Here is an 11,099-nt window from a genome sequence, read left to right on the forward strand (position 1 = left end):
GCCTCCCTCATGAATCCTTGATAATTTATAAATTATTATTATTGTGTCCTATCTTACACTGTCTTATGCCCGCAACAATAGCCCAATCTAAAAAGAACAACAAATGCTGGAGAAGGTGTGGAGAGACCAGAACTCTGATCCACTGCCAGGGGCTTGTAAACCCGGATAACTTTTGTGGAAATTGATATGACGCTACCTAAAACAACTGGGAATTGAAATACCTCTGTTTGGTGTCTACCCCAAAGAAGTAAGAAACAGAGCGTGAACAGATGTGTGCTCTCCCTTGTTCATCATACACAGATGAGCAAGAAGCTGGAAAAAGCCCAAACCCCCATCGGTAGAGGAATGGAAAAAGAAGCTGTGGTATATACACACGATGGAATATTATGCATCCCTGAGAAACAGTGATGAAACCATCATGGATGACCTGGAAACCAACCTGCTGAGGCAAGTGAGTCAATCACGAGAGGACAAATATCACATGAGATCACTACTAGGAGGATGAACGCCGAGACAAAGGCAGGCATCTATTCTCAGTTCATGTTCTCAGGTCATCTGGCCTCCCAAGCAATGAGGTGGTATGCCTGCCTAATATGGTATCCCTTAATTTCGTACATCCTAAAAACCACTTTGAAAGGAGGCCTCAATTCCAACGGGGTGAGTTTCTCAGGTTGCGGGGAGAAGAAGACCAATCTATTCCTGCTATGTAGCATTGGTCTAAGGTTATCCCCAATCAACAGACAAATGCTTAACATTACTTTTATGGATCCCCCAGGGGAGAATACACCCAGGATTATGTTCCTAATCAGGTATGTTGGGCCTCATTTCTATCCAGCCCCTGGTGACTTCCTTAGGCCATGTATTATGTAGACTCCTGTGATGTTAGACTTTATCCTTTTGAGATCCATGATAGTCATCATAGGCTACATGAGAAGGATTTGAGTTGAAAACCCCACTAAGCTAATTGGTCTTTACCTTAAACATACCTGCAGCTCAACTACTCCCTTGGACTTAAGGCTGAAATGCCCTAGTATGAGACAAAGCAGATGACTACTATCCCAAGGTTATGAATTTGGAAGTCATTGGACTTTGATTCAAATCACTTGCTTTAAGAGTGCCCAATAGCAACTTAAGACTACTATATATATTTGCTATTTTTATACAACCTTTAGTCCACAGGTATCGTTCTGCTTTTGTGAATAAGCATTATTGAAAGTTTTGTCCTATCGCCATTGTTTCTGTAAACAGTGTCCAGTCACTTACACTTTAATCTGTACAAGTCAGCAATCCATGTATGTTAGTCTAAAAAGCTGTCCTACACATGTAGACTTTGTTTTTCTCAACTGTATTTTAAATTCTCCATCACTGACTATATTAATGATACTATCTTTAGAATTACCATATGCCCCATGGCGATGATTTATAATGTTCCTCAATAAAATGATAATTATGTCTCTAAAGTGGACCAGGAACATATATAAACAATACATAGGATTAAGGATTTTGAGCTCACACTTAGTCATAGCCCTAATCTAAGAACAATTAGTTCTTATCATGTGGCTCTGCTCGATACTTGAAGAGATCAATGAAGATATAAGGGTGCCATAGCAAAACTCAGTGACAAAATTAGATGGATCCAGGTTATCAGAAATAACAATGTTTAAAAGTTTGTCTTAAAATAAGTAGCCATCTAAGTGAGGTGTAAGCTAAGTCTGCATGAAAGAAACCACACCAGCCTGTGTGACCCAAGAATTGTGAAAATTAAAATCCAAGGTCAGAGGGGGGAATGGTATTAGAGCTTAAATGCTGGGTACCTGGTTTGCAGAAGGCTATGATGACAAAAAGATGAACTTGAGTAGGTCATAGTAAATTTTGGGAACATCTTGAGAACAACTTTGATGCGTTAGATAATAATGACAGAAGACGTGATGAGCTGTGGAATGACATCGAGAACATCATACATGAAGCAAGCAGAGGTTATTAAAAAGACAAGAAAGATAGAAAAGATTAAAATATATGTCAGAAGAGACTCTGAAAACTTGCTCTAAATTGTAGAGTAGCTAAGGCAAATGAAAGATATGATAAAGTCAAAGATCTAAACACAAAGTTTCAAAGGGCAGGTCAAGAAGACTAAGTAAAATAGTATAATGAAGTGTGCAGAGACCTAGAGTTAGAGACACGAAAGGAGAGAGAACAAGCTTGGCATATTATAAACTGAAAGAATTAAAAAAATTCAAGCCTCAAGTTGCAATATTGTAAGATTCTACTGAATGATGCAGGAAACATCGAAAGAAGATGAAAAGAATAAGCAACATGGATGCCCTGGGAAAACAGCGATTCCCAGTCACTTCATTGTACGCATGTGGAACTTGTACATGGATCAAGAGGCAGTTGTGTGTGAACAGAATAAGTTAGTACTGCATGTTTTAAAATCAAGAAAGGTGTACATCAGGGTTGTATCTTCTAAGTATGGTTAGAATCTGGGTGCTTGGCAAATAATCAGAGAAACTGGATTATATGAAGAAGAATGTGATATCAGGATCAGAAGAAATCTTTTTTTTTCTTTAATAATTTTATTGGGGGATTTTTTCAAATCTTAAGACAATCCATCATTCAATTGTATTATGCACACTTATACATATGTTGCCATAAACATTTCCATTCTACGTGAGCCCTTGGTATCAGCTTCTCTTTTTCCCCTGCCTCCCCCACCTTCCCACCCTTTGATCAATTATATATTATTGTTATATCATGTCTTACACAGTCCATTGTCTCCCTTCACCCACATTTCTATTACTCGTCCCGCTGGGGGGTGGGCTATATATCCTACTTTGTGATGGGTTTCCCCTTCTCCCCACCCCCGCCACCCCACCATCCCCCTCCCCTCATGATATCACTACTCCCACTACTGTTCCTGAGGGGCTTATCTGGCCTGAATTCCATGTGTCCAGAGCTCTTATCTGCACCAATGTGTGTATTCCAGTCTAGCCAGATTTGTAAGGTAGACCTGGGTCATGGTAGTAGTGCGGGAGTGGAGGTGGGGGAGGAATGATGTATGTTTCATGGGTGCTATACTGCACCCTGGTTGAATTGTCTCTTCCTTGTAACCCTTCTGTGGGGGAATGTCCAATTGTCTACAGATGGACTTTGGGTCTCCACCCCAAAACCCCTCATTCACATTGACATAATTGTTTGTTTTGGGTCTTAGGATACCTGATAGCTGATCCCATCAATACCACATGATCACACAGGCTTGTGTGCTTCTTCCATGTGGGCTTATTTGCTTCCCTGCTAGATGGCTGCTTGTTTAACTTTAAGCCTTTAAGACCCCAGATGTTGTATCTTTTGATAGCCAGGCACCATCCGCTTTCTTCACCACATTTGCTTATGTACCCATTTTGTCTTCAGTGATTGTGTCGGGAAGGTGAGGGTCAAAGAGTGCCAGGTTATTAGAACAGTCTTCTTGTGTTTAGGGAGGCCTTGAGTAGAGGCCCAAAGTCTGTCTGCTATCTTAATACTTTAACATATAAATATATATACATTGGCCTCTATACCTTTCATTATAAATTAATATTTACATATATACAGATATATTTACATGCCTATAGCTATACCTCTATAAATAGCTTTTGCTTCCTCTATCTCTTTTCACCTTCCTCTTGTCCCACTATCATGCTCACCATCCACTCTGCTCTCATTAATTCCTCTTGGATACATTGTACTTGATCAAAGGCCACCAGGCCTCCTTGACAGAAGAAATCTTATTAACAGGATTGTTAATGTGCAAATGACGCAACCTTGCTTGCTGACAGTGAGGACTTGAAGCACTTGCTGATGCAGATTAAGGATTTCGGCCGTAAGTATGGATTACGACTCAATGTAAAGAAGACAAAAACCCTCACAACTGGACCAATATAGACCACATCATGATGCTGGAGAAAAGATTGAAATTGTCAAGGAATTCATCTTGCTTGGATCCACAATCAATGTTCATGGAAACAACACAAGGAATCGGGTAAATGTGCTGCACAACGCCTCCTTGGAGTGTTGAAAAGCAAGGATGTTACTTTGAGGAGTAAGGTGTGCCTAACACAACATTTTTTCAATTGCCTCGTGTGCATATGAAAGTTGGACATTGGATAAGAAAAACTGAAGATGAATTTGAATTACGGTACTGGCAAAGAATATTGAAAGGACCTTGAACTGCCAAAAGAGCAAACAAGTTTGTCTTGGAAGAAGTACAGCCAGAATGCTCCTTACAGGCAAGGATGGCAAGACTTTAGGGAGATTAATTGCCTACTTAGCTCTTTGAGAATACTATGCATCCAAAATTAAAACCACGCTCAAAGGCTAATCAAGAATAGCTGTGAATTAGGATACAACATTGGTCTCTTCCCTCCAGGAACAAAGAAAAGTGAAGCAAAGATTCAAGGAAGCCATTAGACACAGGACTGCTGGTCCCATAGACGGAGGCCAGAGGAATTAGAAGGTGCCCAGTTACCACTCCCTGCCACTTTGACCCGGAACACCACGGACAGTCCCAATTAGGACAGCACAACAAAACTCAAATTCATAAACAAATAAACAAAACTAAACCAGAGTTACCGCATGGAAATTGGAGGCATCTCCAAGACTATTGCCTTAAGATACCCTTTTAAGCAGAAATGAAGACACTTTCAGAGTTCACCTTTCAACCCCCAATAAATTGGCCTATAAAATAAACAATAATGTCTTTGGATGGGAGGGTGGGGGAAGAAACACTATGGAAGCTTAAAGTATACAAAAAAGGAATAAAAATTCTGAAAGTTCTATTTTATAAATTATTTTCTAAGGAAGTCTATCGCTCCACCACCCTGCTGGCCTAGCAGGCTATGAGTTGGACTGCTACCCACAAGATCAGCAGTTCAAACCCCTTGTCTTCCCATGGGAAGCTTTCTGATCATGTAAAGATTTACAGTCTTGGAAAAACCCACAAGGGCAGTTCTACGCTGTCCTATAGGGTCACTGTGAATTGGAATTTACCCAACGGCAGTGAGTTTGTTTTGAAGAGCTCCATCAGCTCTGTCTACTGTTTCCAGTGTATCATGCATGCAAGAGGAAGGTCGAAAAATGTTGAAACTATTTGTCCTCCTTCACCTCAGAACCATGATTGATTTCTCAGCTCTTGATGCCTGGAACACCTTTAGTCTAGGGATTTATTTTAAATCCATTTGAATTGTCTTTGCAAAACTTCATGTATACATGTATTAAAGATTTAGAATGCATCCCCATTCCTTGCTAGCACAGTGGGTTATGTGATCAGCTGCCAACTGCAAGATCATTGGTTCAAACCCACCAGTCACTCCTCACAAGAAAGATGAGGCTTTCTTTCTTTTCTGCTCTGCTTTATGATGAAGTTTTCTGATCCTGTAAACTTAATTGGCTTATTTGCCCCTTTTCAGAAGAAAAATAATTACTCAATGCTCCGCCCCCCACCCCACAGCACTGACAAATGTTTGTGCTGTAGACCACAGTCCACCATCACGTGTCTGTATGCACGCTCGCAGCCTCCCTGGATGGTTCCAGGAGTCCTGGTGGCCTGCTGGTTACACGCTGGGCTGCCAAACACAGCCAGCAGTTCCAACCACCAGCCACCGCACAGAAGGAAGCGGAGGTTTTCTGCTCCTGCAAAGACCCACAATCTTGGAAACCCATAGAAGCAGGTCTACTCTGTCTTATAGCGTCACTGAATCAGAACTGACTTGATGGCAGCGAGTTTTGAATTGTTCCAGTGGCCCCCCTAAGGTGACCAGATGTCCCGATTTTTAACAATTTGTCCCACATCCTACGGTGTTTTAAAAAAGTCCCGATTTTTTGAAAGAATGCACGACAAGCCAGGGTATACGGTTTTCGGCTGCCATGTGGCTATTTTGCCAGGATCTGAGTTTTATCAATGGTGTCCCGCTGGTGTCCCGCTTTACCAATGTTAAAATCTGGTCAACTTACTCTACCCCCCACCTCAGGGAAACACTTTAGGAAGCACTGAGGTAGTTTATTGTGCCAACCTGGTTGATAAACACATGTAGGGTTAATTGAAGGGCGGAGGGATAAATGGCTTGGTGAGCCTCCCCTTTTGAGTTCTCCAGTCTCTTGCTTTGTGATGGTCGCGCCAGGGTGCAGCTGCCTTAGCCAGTTCCCTGCTTCAGCTGGCAAGGCTCACTTCCTGCAAGACATCCCTGAGGAGAAGTCGCATGGACATACCCTGATACAGCCCTGGGTGCTGGAGCAGCCGTGTGGAGACCCCTGCCAGCGCTGAGATGCTTACACGGTCACTGATTCGGCATTCCTCCTGCAGTCAGTGTCGTAGTGTGTGTTTTGTGAGATGGAGGACTTTGTAGACTGGTGTTGGACATATGGGCTAATGTTGGACTTGTGGGCTTGGGCAGCACTGGGTTGGGATGTTTTCTTGATGTGCACTTAACCTTTATATAAAATTCTCTCATACTTGAGTTTCTGTGGATTTGTTTCTCTAAAGTACCCAGACTAATACACTGATTTACAGGCCCTGGAAGCCCAGAGGGGCACATCTATTCTGTTTTATTGACTATGAGTCAATATTGACTCGATGGGTAGTGTTTGGCTTTTGGTTTTGCAACAGCACTAAGGTGAATTATTTTCTTCATTAGAGATTTGAATCAATCGTATCATTTTAGAGATTCTGATTACTTGCCATCCTGTGAACTCTGGCTCACGACGACCCTGCATAGACCACAAGGAAACCCTGCACAGTCTGTGTCCTCAGTCGGTTGTTGCAGCCACTGGGTACGTCTGTGTTTTTATCATTTGGCTGCTCTCTGAAAGGTGGGCGGTTCAAACCTAGCCAGTGGCCCCTTGGAAGACAGGCCTGGCAATCTAATTCTGAAAAATGAGTATTGAAACCCTCGGGAGCATAGTTCTAGTCGACTCCAGGACAACCGTTGGCTTGTTCTTCTAACCTGTGGGTTCGTTCGTGTTCCAGCACCGTATCAGACAATATTTTGCTGTGACCCACTGAGTTTCTCTGATTCGTTTTCAGAAGTAGATCACCAAGCCTTGCCTTCCAGTCTGTCTTACTCTGGAAGTTCTGCTGAAACTTGCCCCACCATGGGTGATCCTGCTGGTGTGAACCACGAGGGCTTACTTGCTAGAATCACAGCAACACTCAAGCCACCTTGTATGACAGACAGACAGCCACTGGGTGGGATTTTATATGGATTATTTAATATTGATTAGTGCAAGTATACAAGCTATTTTATTTCTTAACCTAACACTATTTTTCCATAAAATAAATTGAAGCCTATTACTTAAAAGACACAGCACTTTATACTTCTCTTCTTCTATCTCCAAATTCAAGAGAATTTAAAGGTATTTCATATTACCACTTACATATAAATATGAACCCTGCACATACAGAACATGGAGTGACAGTAAGTTCCCTACTCCTCTTCCCCGCAAAGACCACTGGCTACATTTGTCTTCTGCGTGTGTGATATTCTTCCAAAGATATTCTCTGTGTGAGTATGCGTGTGCATATATCTAAGTTATTGTAAATGAGTGCTTTTAGCTTGTATAATGGAAAGGTGACTTAAAAAGCATGACATTGTTTAAACGTTTTCTAATATCCCCTCCCTCATGCATATTTAATGGACTTCATGAATCTTTAGGAAGGCAGACTGCCACGCTGCTTCTCCATCAGAACAAAAACTCACTCCCCGGAAGTCAAAGCTGACTCACAGGACGCTGCAGGACAGAGAAGCACTGGCCCTGTGGGTGCCTGAGCCATGGTCACTCGGAAAAACCTCCTCTCTCCTCCAAGGAGTAGCTGGTGGTTTCTAACTGCTGACTTTGCAGTTAGCAGCCCAATACAGAAGCCACTATGCCCCCAGGGTCCCCTTTCCAGGAGAAAGTGGCTGGTCTCCCTCAGTGAGCAAGACGTGAATAGCCACACCACCACCAGGGCTCCTTCTGATGGGACTCCGTTGCCCCATCTGTCATAGCAACTTTAATGCTTCTAAAATGCGGCCCTAGCTTCAGAACCTGCTTTTACTACTTTTCTGATTCTCAGCCCTCACCATCCTTTAATCCTCTTGTAACGCTACTGTAAATGCCATCAGAATTCATAGTGCGAATACTAAAAACCACTCCCCTCTTGAGTTAAAATTGTCAGGTTGTTTCTTCAGGCGCGCTGGCCTGATGAGGGCTCATCAAAACTCAATTTCACGTCCATCAAGTGGAGTCAGACTCATGGTGACCTTGTAGGACAGAGAACTGCCCCTGTAAGTTTTCGAGACTGTAACTCTTGATGGAAGTAGAAAGCCTTGTCTTTCTCCCGTGGAGCAGCTGATGGGTTTGAACTGCTGACCTTGAAGTTAGAAGCCCAATGGAATTGGGAGCTCAGCACACTAGTTCCTGGTTGCCGTCAGTTCAGTTAATGTGCGCTGTGGAGATTCAGGGAAGAACTGATAAACTGTTAGCCCGCAATCAACAGTGCCCAGTGTCTGATATGACCCTCAGGTGCAGAACACCTTGCTGTGGCGTGGAGATGATGTTGGGCCTCGACTTCCCTCAAAAGAACCTGGGCTTAATGATATGGACCACAGGAAACTGCACAGGTTTCTCCGAAAGAACAACGTCATCAAATTTAAGGGGGAAAATATGCCCCTTGCACTGGGCTGGACGGGTGTGTGGGGGCAGGGGCAGGGGTTCCTAGAGTTAGACTGGCCAATCAGAGGCTGCTACTGAAATTGAGATTTGAGGTGAGAGCTCTGGGTTTGGTGGCAGGACAAGGATGCAGACATTTTGAGAGAAAACCCCATAGAATTTGGTGACAAAGCAGATGGGAAGATTAAGGAGCAGAAGTGATAAAACACTGAGCATTTTGAGCTGGCCTGGGAGGGGGGGGCAGGGGGGGGCGCAGGGAGGCAGCACCACAGGCAACAAGGAAGCCAGAGAAGGGAAGTCGCCTTTTCGGGCGCAGGGGATACAGTTGGCTCCGATGTGGTGAATTTGAAGTAATGCTAAGAATTCAAGCCAAAAAGTTCAGTGGAAAGTTGCAAGCCATATACACCAGGGCACACTTACAATTACTTACATGAGTTTTTATTATCAAATATTTCAAATACATCAAATATAGACCAAATATTAATAAACTACCATGTTCCCATCACCTGGTTTCAATAATGATCTTTTTTTAAATTAATAAATCATTTTATCAGGGGGGTCTTACAGCTCTAATAACAATCCATACATCAACTGTATAATTGTATCAAACACATTTGGACATATGCTGCCAACATTTTCAAAACTTTTAAAAATGATCTTGACCAATATTGTTCCATCCATAATTGCCCTCCCTTAACTCCACCCACCCATACCCATTACTATTTCCATACAAATTCCAGACATAGAGACAGATACTTAAATGTACGAAGCACAGAAGACAGGTTTGAAAAGACGTCAAGGAACCTTAGAGCAAGCCCTTCTTGTTCTATAGGTGAGCAAAGTAAGTAGCGATGACGATGAAGTTGTGGAAACTGAAAAAGCAGAGAACTGGAGGCGGAAGCAGTTCCTGGAGCTTGCCTCTGACAATCTTTCAGCGGAGAGGTCATGAGCCAAAGAAGGATGTTGTGCAAAATTGTCATAAAGCTGAAATTTAGCCAATGAAACACGTCCATATTTCTGTACTTGCTCTTGTTCACCTGTGATTCTTTCAAATTGCACACTCTGCGATGTCCCTCTGGAGCAGGTCCTCTGGGGAATGGCAGAACAGAACTGTGTTTACTTAATTACCATTGGTTGGCTTCCACATTGTGGCCTTAGAGCCACTCAGGTCATCCAAAGCGTGCCTTGGAGACAACAAAGAGTCCTATCTGTCTGGAGTCAGTTTACTTGTGGCTGCCAGCAAAGTCACCTTGGATGACCAGCCACCTTCTGTACCATCACTACCTACATTTATGGAGGGATGTCTGGTATTGAGCATCTGCAACAAGAGGGGGTTGCTGTTCATTCCACACAATATCGCCCATCAAGAGCAGTTTTATCAGAAAAAATGGACTCAGATTTATTAAAGTAAGTGGAACGAATCAGTATGAGTCTCAGTTTAAATATGTGGGAACGTTCTTCGTGAAATATTCTAAGACCACGCACAAATAATGTTAACGTTTTAAAAAACAAACTTGAATTTAAAAATGTGCCTGGTGTTCGGAATATTAATAGAATGACATTGAAATAATCTTAGAGCATTAATGAATATTGTGTCTGAAAGCCACTTATAATTGCAGGCATGAAGGGGTCTGATACGTAAAGCATGTTTGCTTCAATGGGCAATAAAACACAACTTGTGCTCAGCACTTCAGTCATGTAACACAACTACTGGAAGGGGCAAAAGCAATGCCAATGGGTACATGTGGACTCCTTTCTACAGCTAACTACAATGCTGAACTGCACAAGTTTCACAGCAACCTATTACTTAGATGTTTATGAAACTGGTCTAAGATCGCCGTCGGCTCTTCCTTGGAAAGAAGGAAGGAAGGAAAGAAGTGTGCGCACATGCACGTGCCCCGCTTTCTTGCTTACATTCCATGTTCTGTCTCTCGTGAAATGATAGCAGCTTTTTAAAAAAGTAACACCTTTAATTGAAATACACATGTACCTATTAGCAACACTGGGATTCTTTTCGGTTAAGAACTGTGATGCCCTGGTATGTAAAACACCTGAGAAAACCACTGTATTCTAGGACCCTCGGTGACAGGGCAGAGATGTTAGAGAAGGAAGAGGTTATCCAGGGAAGGAAAGAACACGATCTTAAAGGCGAAGAAGCAAAAGGCCTGGGGAAGAAATCAATATGAAATAAAATGTCTAAAAAACAGCAGCACGAGGCCAAGAGTTGAGACACGGAAGAAAAAAATGAAGATTGCTTCAGGAGAAGGCAGGGGAAGGGCTTCTTCAGTAGCTGACTGCTGCCCCGTGAGGAAGTCTCTGGGTGATGCACATAGTGAACGCTCAGCTCCTAGCCCAAAGACTGGAATGCAAGTCCTCCCCGAAGTGCCTTCAACCAGAGCTGATGATCTCCTTCTGAAAAC

Source organism: Echinops telfairi, unplaced genomic scaffold (assembly GCF_000313985.2).
Source record: "Echinops telfairi isolate 266 unplaced genomic scaffold, ASM31398v2 ScPeMD7_7424;HRSCAF=8462, whole genome shotgun sequence".
Lineage (NCBI taxonomy): Eukaryota > Metazoa > Chordata > Mammalia > Afrosoricida > Tenrecidae > Echinops > Echinops telfairi.